The 15,296-nt window shown below is 43.3% G+C and overlaps 1 protein-coding gene across 1 annotated transcript in view; it reads left to right on the top strand.

The window, feature by feature from the left end:
* The window catches only part of ZNF516 (zinc finger protein 516), a 168,844-nt gene extending 155,058 nt beyond the window's left edge, over window positions 1-13,786 (top strand). Inside the window, exons 14-15 of the transcript XR_005985502.1 lie at window positions 12,747-12,837; window positions 13,324-13,786. The gene's annotated coding sequence lies outside the window, so the exon portion shown is untranslated. The remainder of the gene's footprint in view (window positions 1-12,746; window positions 12,838-13,323) is intronic.
* The last annotated feature ends 1,510 nt before the right edge of the window (window positions 13,787-15,296 follow it).

Below are 15,296 nucleotides of genomic sequence, written 5' to 3'. Positions count from 1 at the left end.
AGCTTAGCTCCAGGATCCTTGGATTTCTGGTCTTAGGCAAACATTTGCTTTGAACAATTATAGAAAATTAGAGAAACATGCATACACAGACACACGCACACACACATTTTCTCTAGTAAAGGTCGAGGTAACTAAGTGGAAGGAGACATCTCATATTAGAAATGTTAAATACTTCATATTCATATACAGTATTCCACATGATTATCAATATGTGGCCCTCCCTGGGGTATAGCTAACTGGGGCATTCCCTATCAATCAAAGGGTCACCTATGTCCACAATTAGTCAAAGATAGGGTTACGAGTTGTGGCCTGGTGCTCAACCTCAGATTTTCTGTAAAATGGGATAAAAATGGACTAATTTATAGGATTATTGAGAATTAATGATGGAAGTAACTATGGGATAAGAATGTGAGAGACTTTGGGAATATTCTTTGCTATGTATAAACACTAGGAAGTGAATTGACTTTCCTTCTGTATCTTGACCCCAAGTAGCACAGATGTTTTTCTGTAAATAACCTGTCACAGGTGCAATTATTTACATATATGTTTCTGCTATTTGAAGGATGTGTACACAAACAGTTATTTGTAGAAAAAGGAAATCTACCATTCGTTAATATAGCACTGATTTCCTAAAGTTGTTTTTTCAGAGTTAAGAAAATAATTTTAATTCTACCTACTTCAAAGGATCATGGGATATTGGCATGAAAACTCTATAAATGACAACTGGGTAAATAGTTTTGAGAATAACCTAAGGTAACCTCTTTAGTTTGTGAACTGGCTGGAATAGTTGCAAAGTTTTCCTGTAATAATAAAAGATCTTGAGAAATGGAACAAATAAACAAATGAACAAAAACTATTAGTAAAAAAAAAAAAGGAGACACAGGAAAACAACCTTGAAATATTGAGTGTTATTAAGATTGGAACATGCTACCAAGGGAAATTATAGAACACTCCTCTCCAAGGATCCTTTGAAAATACAATAACTTCCCATATATTTGAGATAGTTGGTCTAGTTGTAGTATAGTCCTATTTGAAAACACGGATAGGAGGCACAGAATATGTAGCTTAACCAATTCTGCAAACACTAACTCATTCCAATCATTGTGGCTTTGTGCTGAAAGCCCCCAGAGAAGCTGAACCCCTGAGGGGTAAATGCTGAGTGCCAAGTCAGCCATACTCAGCCGTGTGCGGTCACTTCTTTCCCCTTTTTGATTCTTTGGTTGTCATCCTTGAGAGAAACCCCAAAATTTGTGCTAACATTTGCTTTTGGTAATAAGCCCAACAAGCTTTTAGGCTCCTTCCAATGATCCTCAGGCTTTGGGGAGGGGCATGGAGTGTAGTACACTGGCCAAGGGCTGTACAAAAGCAGCAAGTTTGGTATGGAAACTATGTCTCCCAATTTATACCAGCCTGGGAGTAAAACCAGTCATATGCACAGCAGCAAACAATGGTGCTCAGTGCTTGCCTATGGCTGAGACTCCTATGATTCTGGAAGGTCCTGGGAGTTGGTGGGGTAGATAGGGCAGACTGGCCTCTGCTTGAGGTCTTCACTCCTTGCCATGCAGTAGCTTTGCTTCCTTCTCTGTCCTCTGGGCCCCAGTCTGATTTCTTTTTCAGACTGCCATTGCTTGCTGCTGAATGCCATGATGCTCATTGCTCAGCCTTGCCCGGCAGAGAGGGGATTGAAGTGCAGCCTGAGGGAAAGAGGACTCTATAAGAAATACAAGAAATGTGTTTACTGTCTCATCTGCTTCACTTTGACTTCCTCTCATTCTTTATGCACTGAGGTGTCTCTGGGTTTTTCTAACTTGAAGCTTTATTCTCCTTACCTCTGGGTATCAAGTTGTAGTGAGCAAAGTGACAATACAGGATCTGTGGGATATTCATTTTCTTTAAAAAAAAAACCTGTCCATTCCCAGAAATCATATAAACATTGGAATAAACTCACCATTTCTGAGAGAGAGAGAGAGAGAGAGAGAGAGAGAGAGAGAGAGAGTGTGTTTCAGTCTTTGAAACTGAAGATATATTAGGGAGATAGCCCGTTCTGCTTTTGTTGAACTGCCTGCTAGCGAGTGGCCCCATCCCCCCATGCACAAGGTCTACCTTCCTTGGGTATTTCAAACTAGCATGTAGGGGAGCGTGGGGGAGAATTATCTTCCTCTGAGCATGTCCTCATCCAGCGATGCCTTTTTTAAAATAGAGGTCAACCTCATGTAACATAAAATTAACAATTTTAAAGTGAACAATTCACGGAATTCAGTGACAATTCAGACTACTCTCAGTAGTCTGAAAAGAATTTTATCACCTCAAAAGATTTTTCAAATCCATTAAGACATTTCTCTCTCTTCCTGCCCACCTCTAAACCGGAAACCACTAATCTATGTTTTTAATTCCATTTATTTATTTATTCTGGATATTTTGTATAAATGGAATAATAAAATTTGTGGTATTTTGCCTCTGACATTTTAAATTTAGCATTATGTTTTCAAGGATCATTCATATTTTAACACGAATAAGTGTTTCATCCTACTTTAAGACTGAATATAATCCCATTGTATGGATTGTATTAAAATCCAAATTTGTTTATCCATTCATCTATTCGATGTACATTTGTGCTGTTGGCACCACTGACTATTGTGAATAGTGATGCTATGTGTGTGCTATAGACTTGTTTGAATACCTGCTTTCAGTTCTTTGGAACATATACCTAGGAGTGGATCAAGTGATATGTTTTGATTAATTCCTTGAGTGAGAATAGGTGGTCCTGATGCTTTTTATATCTGTGATGAAAAGAAACCCCCTTCCCTCACTGTGAGTTTTTTGATGTGTCATTTAACCTTGGCTAAGTGAGGACAGATGGGAGGCACGAGCTGCCATTTTGTAGCATGCACACACACCTTGCCCACTTAGACAGGGGAGCACTAGGGTACACCTGCTGTGAAGGGACTTTACAGATGCAATTGAGGTCCCTCATCAGTTAATCAAGTAAAGGAGATTGAACTGGTAGGTTGGCCGAACCAGTACCAGGGGAGGTCATGTAAAAGAAGGCTCAGGCATTCCCTGCACCAGACTCCAAAAGGCAGCTAGGTTTATACCTGCAATTCCTTTGTTGGATCATCCCTCCCTGACTACCTGCCTTACAGGTTTTGGATCTGTTTGGCTCACAATCATGTAGGTGGATTCTTGTCATAAACTTCTTACAGGTATCTATCTATCTATCTATCTATCTATCTATCTATCTATCATCTATCTATCTATCTATCTATCTATCTTCTATCTATCATCTACCTATCTATCTCTCATCTATTTATCTATAATATCTCTATCTACCTACCTATCTCTCTAATAATCTATCATTTTTCTTTATCTCTCTCTAAGTTTCTATCAATCTACAAATCATCTCTCTCCCTATCATTTATCTATCTTCTATCTATCATCTATCTCTCTATCAATCTATCAATTATTTATCTATAATCTCCCTCCCTCTCTCTCTCTCTTTATAATTTATCAATCTATCCATATATCTTTTCTACTGGTTCTGTCTTTCTGGGTGGACCCTGACTGATACTGACAACAAATCAGACCCTCCCTTAAAGCTTGGCTGTGTCTCTTCCCACAGGACCAGGCAGGTAATGGAAATGGGTGAATGTATCATTGGCAACTGAAGGAAATGGAACAACACTGGACCAAATGTAGGTCTTACCAGCTGCTTCTCCCAGGGAAAAAACTTATGATTTTTCAAAAAAAATATAGAAGTAGACTTACAGATAATTTTGTAATGTTGACAACTAATTGGCACTCTTTAAAAACAGTAGACTGCTATACTTAGGTAAACCTACTTTTTTCTGTTGAATACAACTAAAAAAATTGCATGGAAAGCACACTTAAGAAGATAATGAAAGGTAGACAGAGAAGACAGACTGGCTTGGGACTGTGGTCCCACGGAAGGACTCTGGTTTTCCTTTTGCCTCATGTACTGAAGACCTAGAGGCGAAGAAGCTTGTGACCTGGAATTGCCATGTCGCAGACAAAATCTCAGCTCCAAGAGAAGTGCTGTCCCTAGCCAAAGGGGCGGGGAAAGAGGCAGCTGGGTAAGACAGACAATTTTGAGCATAACTGCTGGCCAAACACTGCAGCAAACTGCATTGCTCACCCTTTTACCCTCCCAGGAGAAGCCTAGTTGGCTGTCTCCATGACTGCATTGGCTAGGCTATAGGGAAGGCCTGCCTAACCTTGCCAAACAGGGTGACATGTCAGTGGAGACCACATTAAAGCCTGGACTTCCAGCCCCAACATAGCCTGAAATGGGTCCCCCAATTCATATGTTGGAAGCTTTTAAGGGACTTTAGGAAGATGATAAAGATTAAACAAGTCATAGGTTGGAGTCCTGATCTGATAGGATTGGTGACCCTATATGACAAGGAAAAGGGACATTTCTCTCCCCTGCAAGTAGGTGCACCAAGGAAAGGCCACGTGGGGACAGAGAGAGAAGCCACTATCTGCAACATGAGGAGAGAGTTCTCATTGTAATGACCCTGCTGGCCCCATGATCTTGGACTTTTGGCCTCCTGAACTAAGAGAAAATCATGTCTGATGTTTTAGCCCAGAGTGTGATACCTTGGCATGGCAGTCTGAGCCAGGACAACCCCTATCATGGATCAGGTGGTAACAACATGTCCCCAGAAATCTCCACTGGTTTGATGTCAGAGCCACTGAGTACAGAGACAAGACATTCATCACTGCCTAGGAGTAACAGGGCCAACCCCTCCCATGGTGTCAGCTGAGGCCATGTATTAAGTGGTCACCACACAAAGCACCTCTCTGCCAGAAGGTGTGGGTCCAAGGGACCCAGAACTACCTCCCACTCCCTGCCAGCAGTAATGACAGCCCACCCTTGGGTGCCCATGGAGTACAGTTGAGGGACCCGCACTGCTGCCCCCTTCTGGCAGTGATGGGGTGGTGGAGCAGTGTAAAGGAAGCCCACTAAAACCCAAGTTTTATTTTTTATTTTTTAATTTTTTAATTTTTATTTATTTATGATAGTCACAGAGAGAGAGAGAGGCAGAGACACAGGCGGAGGGAGAAGCAGGCTCCATGCACCGGGAGCCTGATGTGGGATTCGATCCCGTGTCTCCAGGATCGCGCCCTGGGCCAAAGGCAGGCGCCAAACCGCTGCGCCACCCAGGGATCCCTAAAACCCAAGTTTTAGATAAAATCCTGACCTAACATGTTACCCCAAATGTCCAAGCTTCAGTTGAAAGTCACTCGTCACACCAAGAATCAGGGAGGTGGGTGGGAAGGGATAACTGGATGATGGGAATTAAGGAGAGCATTTGATGGGGCTCAGTGGGTGGCTCAGTGGTTAAGCATCAACTCAGGCTGTGATCCCAGGGTCCGGGGATTGAGCCCCACTTTGGGCTCCCCTCAGGGAGCCTGCTTCTTCCTCTGCCTGTGTCTTTGCCTCTCTCTCTCTGTGTCTCTCATGAATAAATAAATAATATCTTAAAAAAAAAAGAGGGCACTTGATGTAAGAGCACTGGGTGTTATAGGCAAATGATGAATCACTAAATTCTACTCCTGAAACTAGTACTACTGTGTATGTTAACTAAATTGAATTTAAATAAAAAATTAAAAAAAGAATCAATGAGATCTCAAATGGAATGAAGTGAGATAGTCCATAGATGCCAACACCAGATGACAGGGATGTTAGAATTACTTAAAAAGATTTTAAAGAAATATCTGGAAAATTGTGTCAATAAGCTATTATGAACATGCTGGAAACAAAGGAAAAAAGAGGAAGTATGAGAAAAAAATAGAGAATCTCAGCCAAGAGCTAGAAAGTCTTAGCAAAATACTAGAAGATATAAGGGAGCAGATGGAAGTTTTCAGATGAAGAATATCATCAATGAAATAAACAACTCGATGGATGGACATAACGGATGAGGGGAAGGAGGCAGGATCTGTGAGCTGGATGTAAACTCAATGGTAAGGAAACAGACAATCCAATTAGAAAATAGGCAAAAGTCATGAACAGACAGTTCACCCAAGAGGATATACAGATGGCAGAAAAATGCCTGAAAAGATGTTTAGCATCATTAGCCATTAGAGAAGTACCAGTTAAAACCACAATGAAATATTCACATTCATCATAACGATCAAAGTAAAAAAATAATGTCAACATCAAATTCTGGTGAAGATGTGAAGAAACTGGGTCTTCTGTACATTGCTGATGGGAACGTAAAATGTGGCAGCCCCTCTGGAAAAGGATTTGGCAGTTTCTTAAAAACCTGACGTATACTTGCCCTACAATCCAAAAATTCCACTCCTTGCCTTTACCTCAGAGGACTGAAACTTATTTTCACATGAACATGGTACATGGATGCTCAAAGTAGCTTTATTCATAGGACTCTCCAACCAGGGACAATCCCAAATGTTCATCAATGGGTGGGTGGTGAAAAAAGCTGTGGTCCATCCACCCAGGGAACACTCTTCTGCAACAAAATGGACTTTCGTTGATACAACAACCTGCATGAATCTCCAGGGAACTATGCCGAGTCAAAAGAGCCAATCCTAAAAGTTGCGTACTCTTTGATTTCATTTATATGACATGGCTGATAGGATAAAACTATGTAAATGGAGAGGAAGTGGATGGGTATGGGGGAACGGACCTGGAAGGGTGAGAGACTGGCTGTACCCAGGCAGGCAGGGGCTGGCATGTTTTATGTTTGGCTGAATCCACGTCACCATCCTGCTTGTGCTATTGTGCTATGGTTTTATGAGACATTACCTTTGGGGAAACAGGGTAAATGGTCCAGGAGATCTCCGTTATTTCTTGCAACTACCTGCAAGTCTACAACTACCTCAGAATAAGTTTAATTAAAAACAACAACAACAGAGATATTGGTATGTGAATTTGCAAGATTTGCTGCAGGATGTCTGGGGCCCCTTTTAACACACCGAGCTCCCAGTGCAGGGACAGTGGTCTCTGTCCTTTCTTGCTGCTGATGGACATCTAGAAAGCCCACCATCACTGCAGGCCCTCAGATGAACATTCAGCATCAGTAAGAAATGGGAGACACTGGCTGAGAAGACACCTCTGTTTCTCTAAACTGTTGAATCCATTTCTGGAAATTCTCTTTCCTTCATGAAATGAAGGAAAATTGGCCCTTGCAGTGGAAGCACCACATAGGGAGGTACAGCCATCATGGGGAGATTCTAAAATGCATCTGGTCACCCCAGGATCACCTCTGCTGGGCCACGTATGAAAGGCAGCAGGGGAAATTGTAAGCTGTCTTGACAGATGGACCCCATGTCATCAACACATCCACACAACAAAGCATGTGAACAGGGAGACTGGTGTCATTATTTCACAAGATAGAGAAACTTTCAGAGACTTTTGCTCAGTTACTGTTCCAGTGAGCTAATTATAGTATATCAAGTCACTTGGCAATATCTTCATGAGACTAAGAGACACAGTGTGATTTAGCTGGTGACAGTTTTGGAAACACAAATTAACCGTAACTTGTATCTCAGCTTTTAAAGACAATATATTTCTCACATTATGGAACCATGTAATTTGTTTATGCCCATTGGTCATCTATTTATTTACTTATTCTGCAAATATTTGTCAGACACTTAATATGTGTTCTTCTGACCCAAGGCCTTGTATTTATGCATCTACGCTTTTATGTAACACTTTAACTTTTGGGAAATAGTCATCCCAACGTATTGAAAGAAGTGAAAAAAGAAAGTATGTCTCGAAAACATATCCTTTATCTTCTACTCATGCTTTTGTGATATTTGGCACTAGGAGAAATGACCCGTAGGTTCTGCGTGAGGGCCCTTTATAGGATAAAGGAAAAATTTCCTAAAGTCAGTGCTGTGCTCCCTGCATGGAAGAATGAGATATTTTTGCCCTTTTGTTTCAATGACTTCCCTATGCTGATTCCATATTTGCTGTGCCTACAGTTTTATTTTCAAATAAGTTATCCTGTACATGGCAGATCTCAGAAAAGTCTTCTTGTTTTCCTGGTTATTTTCATTACTTTTATTATTGCCTTTCTGTGGCTGTTGAATCGGTTAAATTGTCCTCAAATTCAGCTTAGACTGAAATGCTTATACTGAAAAATATATGCATTGAGGAAGTAATGCTTACTATGAACTGTTTCATTTGTGATCATGTCCTTTCTTTTTGTGTGTGTGCAAACATTCATATTCTGTGCAATAATTTTCTTTTTTCAGATTTTAATGTTTAATTGATTTAATCCACTATCCAAAAATTTTCATCTGCAAATTTTGTCTCCTTCTTGAACCAAACTTATTGGAGTTGAAGTGCTATTTTCTCTCCCTCCCCCAGAACTCATCATGTCGAGAGATGCTAACGAGACATGACGGAAGAAGGGCACACAGGTGTATTATGTGGGCTCAGATTGGCAACTCTCTGAGACACACAACACAGGCGCACACACTCACGCACATGCATACACAGAGAGCCAGGCCTGATCAAAGACTTCCATTTGGTTGAACTTGGCAATGATTTTGAAATGTTGACAACTGTCAAATTAAGATCACCCAAGCCATTTCACAGGCTCAAATTTGGATGCAGGTCTCAGAACAGAAGGAGATAGCTACTGGCTACTGCCCAAGTGACTTCACCATCTATCATTCGGTTAGCTGTGCTTTATGAAACGAAGCCACAGAGAGATGGGGGAGGTCAGCATCCAACTTAGAAATCATTTCTTTCCACATTTGCCTTGATTTACAGGAAGAAAATACATTAGTCCTTTATTGAAATGTCCAAATAAGGAGCTTGGTTATGTTTGTTCAATGTTTCCTTTTCATTTTCCCCCTGGCTTCCCGATGCACCCTGAGAGAAGCATCGGTGTCCTGCAGTGAGTTGGGGGCTGCGACAGGGTGGGGCATGTTCATTCTTCAAATCTCCAAAGTGCCGCGTGCTCGGTATTTGGTCATGGTGATGTGTTCTGTTGCTATGCTCCAGGGCCTGTCTTCCCTGCCAGTCCTGGTTAAAATGCCCATGTTTTTATTGCCTTCCCTTGGTTTTAAGCTATTTAGAAGCCATGACTGCATCGCCTCGATTTGGGCTCAGTGTTTTGGCACCCAGGACATACTCTGCGCACAGTAGGGGCTGCCTAATAAGTGGCACCAGTGCATTGAGAAGAAGAGAGCATTTTGGTGCCTGAGAATTAAGTACCTTTTTTTCTGGCGTTACCGTATTTATTGGAATGGATAGCAGAACAGAGACAACGAAGTTATTCACTGAAAACTTTTTCTTTGTCAAGTTTGGTAAATCTTTCAGCAAGTTACTCAGCTAATGTTTGAATAGAATCCTTTTGAATGGTGTGGAAAGTCAATATTCTGAGCGCTTGCAAGAGGGGTACTTCTCTGTCCAGTTGTCCCTGGGAGGTCAGTTTAAGGCCTGGGAAGTCCTCTGACCGAGTAATGGATGTCAGTGAGGGCGCAGCCGCCAGTGCAAGGGCTACAGCATGCGCTTCCCAAAGCCCTTCTATCCAAGGGAGTAGTTCCAGTCTATTGGTAAGTTTATATCCAGGGAGAGGAAACAATCCAACCACCAACTAACTTCAGAGTCTGCTGTGAACGTACAAAGCAACTGAAGTCAAAGCTGAAAGCTAGTCTGATGACACCCGAATGAACATGCTGCCGCAGACCTCCTTCTGGGCTCCTGAACAAAAGGGCTGCAACCCCATTTGGGGCTGTTTGGGGTCCAGACCAGAGGCCAGTGGGCTGTCAGAACAAAATGTGTGGGTAGATCATCAACACATTTAATATTTTTGTGATTTCTTTTGTGGAATAGAATTGATTTGGGGACTGTGACAATAAAATGGCCCCATGATCAGTTAAAAGCAGACCCTTCAATTAAACGGTCAATTTTTCTTGCCCATAGTTTGCAAAATCACAACTGTGAGAACACTGCATGGCTATTTTGGGGTGACGCTGGCCCACGTCTTGCCCGTGTGTAATACACAGGGGACTATGGCAGTGCTTCAACACATAATAGACTCCTGTATTGTGCAATTCTCAGGTTCTAGGGCATTAATTGAATGCTTTTTAGTGGGGAAAAAAAATCTCTGCCTTTTTGTTTCTCACTGTCTTTTGAAACTTGAATAGGAAAGGGAATTCCCTTGAGGCACCAGCCATCAAATTTTCTTTTATCCTCCATTTGGGAGCCAGCATCTAGGCCAGTAGTGAAGGTAGGAGTACAGAAAGAAGGCTCAACCTGACCCAACCCCTGCCGTGCCTCTCCCAGGCCATGAGGCTAAGTACAGAGCATCGAACATACCCAGAAGCTGGTGTTGATAGCTGTGCAGGCTGTGTACTGCATCACATCGGGAGGGGCTATCTGTGTACACAGGTGCATTGTACAAACTGAACATCCCATATGAAGGACACAAGGCCGGGTGGGCTCCTTCTCTAGGAGCTCTGAATTTCCTTCTCTTGGGAAGCACCAGCTTGGGCTTTTCTGCATCCGGTGTGGCTGCTACTGCCAAATAGTGGGGACATGGTTGTCCTGAGGTTGTTGAGAGAGAGGATTTGAATTTATGGAAGTGGTGCTAGGCCCAGCAATAAGGGAGGGGGGTCTACTAGTTCTTAATATATCATGAGTTGAATAATTTTAGAGAAAAACTCTATCTTTCCATTTACTCTACAGAAAAAAAAATGAGTATGGCAATGTCTCCATATCCTACCTTGAAAGATTGTCCTGAAAGTAGATTATGCAATAGTTAGGAAAAAGCCTGGAATGGTAAAATTGGTGCAGTCAAGATGATGTGCTATAATAATTATCTTTGCAAATAATGAGCACCAATGCAATATGTTTCATAGATTAGATTTAAAAGATAGTATGTACTCAAAGTAAAACAAATTCATTTGTATTCGATATCTTGGTGGCCTCCAAACATGAAATGTGGTTTCTTTAAAAGAAATACATCATCCCATTTGCTTTGATTAAATAATGTTATGTTTTTCTGAGAGTCAATGCCTCAAAAATTATCCGAACTCATAACTCACTGTTTATATAAAATGTCTCTTAATTCATTTGAATAAAATGTAAGTGCCGGGAAGAGCATGGGGGAAACACTAGGTGTCTCTCATATCTTAACCTTTCACCTTCCCTGTGTCACTCTGCATGGGAAGCACCCAACTCATGTCGCTCTGAGGACGGTCCTGCTGGTGTTTCCTGGAATGTTCTCATTGAGGGGCTCAAGGTTCTCAAGTATTGACTTCAGCGACACTAAAAAAAGAATCTTTTTGAATGAATTTAACAAAGATTACAACTATGATGTGACAGCGACCAACTACTCTCCAATTCGAGGGCTTTGCGGGGAGAAAGAAGCTGGCACATCTGGGAATCGAGAGGCTCATCAACAGGGAAGGAGAGAAGGTTCCAGCAGGTACATGAGCAGATCCTGGCAGTGGCCTATCCACGCCCTGGGTGCTTGATGCCCCTGGATGGCTTGTGTCACCAGGGCGAGGTGTGAGGAGCGCTGTCGCGGGCTGCAGCCACAAGATGTCACTAGCACTGCTCCGTGTCCTTGGGTACCATGAGCACGTTGCTCACAGGATTAGCCCGGTTGCCTTCAATTGTTTAGACACTGTTCTACAGCATCTTTATTGAAGGTGACGACACAGGCTGCTGAGGGGCTCCGTTTCTTGTCTAAATGCATGCAAATCACAGGGCCGTGTAGGGATTGCTTGATGCCCTGGAAACACGGATAGGCAAGCAGAGACGAGCAGTGTGAAGGGGCTTAGCGAGCAGTGCCTCGCACCCAGACGGGGCAAACAAACACACGCGTGTGTAGAGGTCATGGAGCGAGCGCCGACGTCTTGTGTCATACCTTGGTGGCTAAGACCAGTGCCAGCTTGCCCTCGCTGCCGGGTTTCAAGTGCTCTGGGTGTGTGAATGGTTTGCATGTTTCCCGGGACTGAGTGTCTGATCCCATCAGAGGGTCACGACTTTGGTGTCGCTGCCATTCAGATACTAAGCCTCCATTGCAACAAAACTAAACTCCCTTGTAAGGGGTCTGGGTGCCAGAGAGAACCCACCCTCTGCCGGAGATGCTGCTACCAACCTCCAGGTGCTTTGTGCCTCCAACCTCTTCGAGCCTCTTTCCCGCAGGATCTTCTGACACTGGACATTATTATGTATCCCGCCCAAGAGCCACAACTGTTCAAGCCCAGTTTTCCCAGGAGGCTGCAGAATGGTTTTGTGGTCTACCAGCTGCCTCGATGTTGAGGGATCTGTGTGGAAGGCTCGAGATCCAGGTCCGAGCTGGCGGCTGCCTCTGGGCACAGGGGAGGCCGCTGAGTGATGGAAGCACTGGGGGCCCAGGATACGTCTCCTCGTTATTCCCCTCTCTGCACTGTACATCATACCCCCCTGAAGGGCAAGATCTTCCTTCACACTTAACACAGACCCATACTTTGAAGCACGTCTTTTAAATGGATCACCTTGACAGAATAGATAAACTTTTGGAAAAAATGGCTGCACACTTATCTGTATATCTCTGCAGGAAAAGGGGGTGTGAGCACTTACATATTTATATGGAAGGTGGGCCGGACATTGGACAGGGTGTCAGGGCACAGAGTAATGTCCTTCTGAATGGGGAGTGCATGGGGGAGGTGCGGGCAAGGGGCTATATAAAATATCGTATGTTGAACATGTTAAATTACAAAAATGTATATATTTTGTGGCTTGAATCTTTGAGCAGTGTATTCTTCACGGAGTGTGGACTCACAACCTGGAAATCAAGATCTGAGCTGAGATCAAGAGTTGGACGCTTAACTGACAGAGCTGCCCAGGTACCCCTGAGTGGTGTGTTTTTATTAAAATTTATCATCGGGGGTGTAAAATAAGTTTTTGTGCAGTTATGTGTTTTCTGAAGATTTTAATGCATCTCGAAGTGACAATTGCTCAGTGAGACATAAAGCCCCTACCTCAACAGTTATGAGTGGTTCAACCCTAAGTAGAAATTGGTTGGGATTCATTTTGCATGGAAGTTATACGGTTTTAAAAAACCCTAATAGATATTTTTAGGCCTAATGTACATGTACTTTGATGGAGGAACTGTCACCTAGTGACTATGCAGTAGGAGTGGAATGAAAACCTGAATATGTAATAGTGCGCGGGGCTTCGCTGTGGCATCTTTGGAGTTCGGCTGTCAGATGGGCTGTCAATATCTGATGAGAGCATGGTGGGCATGGATCATGCCTTCTGCATTGTCTCGACAGGACTGCCATCCTCCCCGTGGCCACCACGGAGTCATTCTCTGGTTTATCACCTCACAGGGTTACGCAGTGCTCTGTGGCCCAGAAGCTGTCCCTACAGCCCCTGAAGTACCATGGAGAGTGGTTAGCATTCCGGGGAAGGTGATGGTTTGCGATGCTGCCCCTTCTCCAAGCCTGTCCCCTTTCCAAGGTGGGGGCTAATGTGAGTAAGGAGTGAGCTTCTCACAGTGGACTGGGGTGTTAGGATGGCCCGGGGGGTGTGAACAGGGACATCACTGCAAGCCAGCCCACAGCCCTCTGCTAGCACAGCCTTGCACAGCATGGCCCAAACATCCTTTACATACCTGTTTCCTGTGTGTCCTTGCAGTGGGTTGAATTGTGCGCTCCTTCTGCCCCGAGAGATTTATTGAAGCCTCAACTCCTGGTATCTATGAACATGAGCTTGTTAGAAAAGATGGTCTTTGCAGACGTCATCAAGTTAAGATGCCATAATTGACATGTAACGTTCCATTAGTATCATGTGTACGACATAATGATCCAATATGTAGAGGTATTGTGAAACAATTTGTTAACTGTACAATTAAATACCTCAGGTACACACCAGATAAAAAAGTAAGATAAAAATTTTAAAAATCGTGAATATATTATGTTCCTTGATTATTGTAGCTCTTCTTATTTATTTGTTTGTTTATTATTTTAGAGACTGAGAGAGAAAGAGCATGAGCAGGGGTGAGGGGCAGAGAGAGGGGGAGAGGGAATCTCAAGCAGACTCCTTGCTGAGTCCAGAGCTCGACCTGGAGCTCCATCTCATGACCCTGAGATCGTGATCTGAGCTGAAACCAAGAGTCAGACGCTGAACTGACTGAGCCACTCAGGTGCCCCTGGATCTTCTTTAAAATAAAATTAAAATAATGAAGATGAGGTCATCCTTGAGTAGGGTGGATCGTAATCCAGTGACTGGTGTCCTTAGGAGAAGACAGACGCTCAGGGAGAAAGCCTGTGGAGACAGAGGCAGAGATTGGAGGGATGTAGCCAGCAGCCAAAGAGCTCTGAGGACTTCCTGAAACCACCTGAAACTGGAGAGGACCTCAAGGCGGGACCCTGCCCCAGGCCTTTGGAGTGAGCATGGCCTCTGAAGCATGAGAGAGTGAACTTCTGCTGTTGTCTGCCGCCTGGTTTGTGCTGTTTGTTCTAGAAGCTCTAGCAAACCAATATACTCCACTAGACACGCACATACTCTTATAAAACCCACATCTGTCCTGCCCTGGCCAGGCCTCCCAGGTTCCCATCCAGGCACTTTCCTCCTCTCTTCTCTCTGCCCACCACCACTCGTCCTGTAGGAATCCCACCCACCACCCATGTTTCCCCCGCACCGCCTCTGCTACGGGGCCTCTTCTGACCTGAGATATGGCTGGTGAGTTTCTCTCCTCTGAATTCTTGAAGGATCCTGAACTTTTCTTTTCTTTTCTTTTCTTTTTTTTAAGATTTTATTTATTTATTTATTTATTTATTTATTTATTTATTTATTTATTTATTTATGAGAGACGAGAGAGAGAGAGAGAGAGAGAGAGAGAGAGAGAGAGGCAGAGACACAGGCAGAGGGAGAAGCAGGCTCCTCACAGGGAGCCTGATGCAGGTCTCGATCCCAGGACCCCACGATCACACCCTGAGCCAAAGGCAGATGCTCAACCACTGAGCTGCCCAGGTGTCCCCTCCTGAGCTTTTCTGATAGCATTTATATTTGTATTTTATTTTTTTGTTTATTTCTTGCCTTTTCTCTACTAGATTTAAAGCTCTTTGAGGGCAGAGTTTGATATTCCCTGAAGCATGCAATTTAGCTGGCATGTAGGATGCTGTCAAAATATTATTAAATCAAAATAAATAGTTTAATTCTAGATTGATGGGCTATTTGGAAATTGTTGATGCCTAAGATTTTTCCAGTATTCCTTGAGCATCTGTCTAGTTCTGGGCTCCCTTGTACCTGGCTAGTACCATGCAGCATTAGAAATGGACCATCCAGCACAGTGCTGGGA

This window comes from Vulpes lagopus, chromosome 24, assembly GCF_018345385.1.
Source record: "Vulpes lagopus strain Blue_001 chromosome 24, ASM1834538v1, whole genome shotgun sequence".
Classification (NCBI taxonomy): domain Eukaryota; kingdom Metazoa; phylum Chordata; class Mammalia; order Carnivora; family Canidae; genus Vulpes; species Vulpes lagopus.
This window is presented reverse-complemented; position numbering and strand designations above follow the sequence as displayed.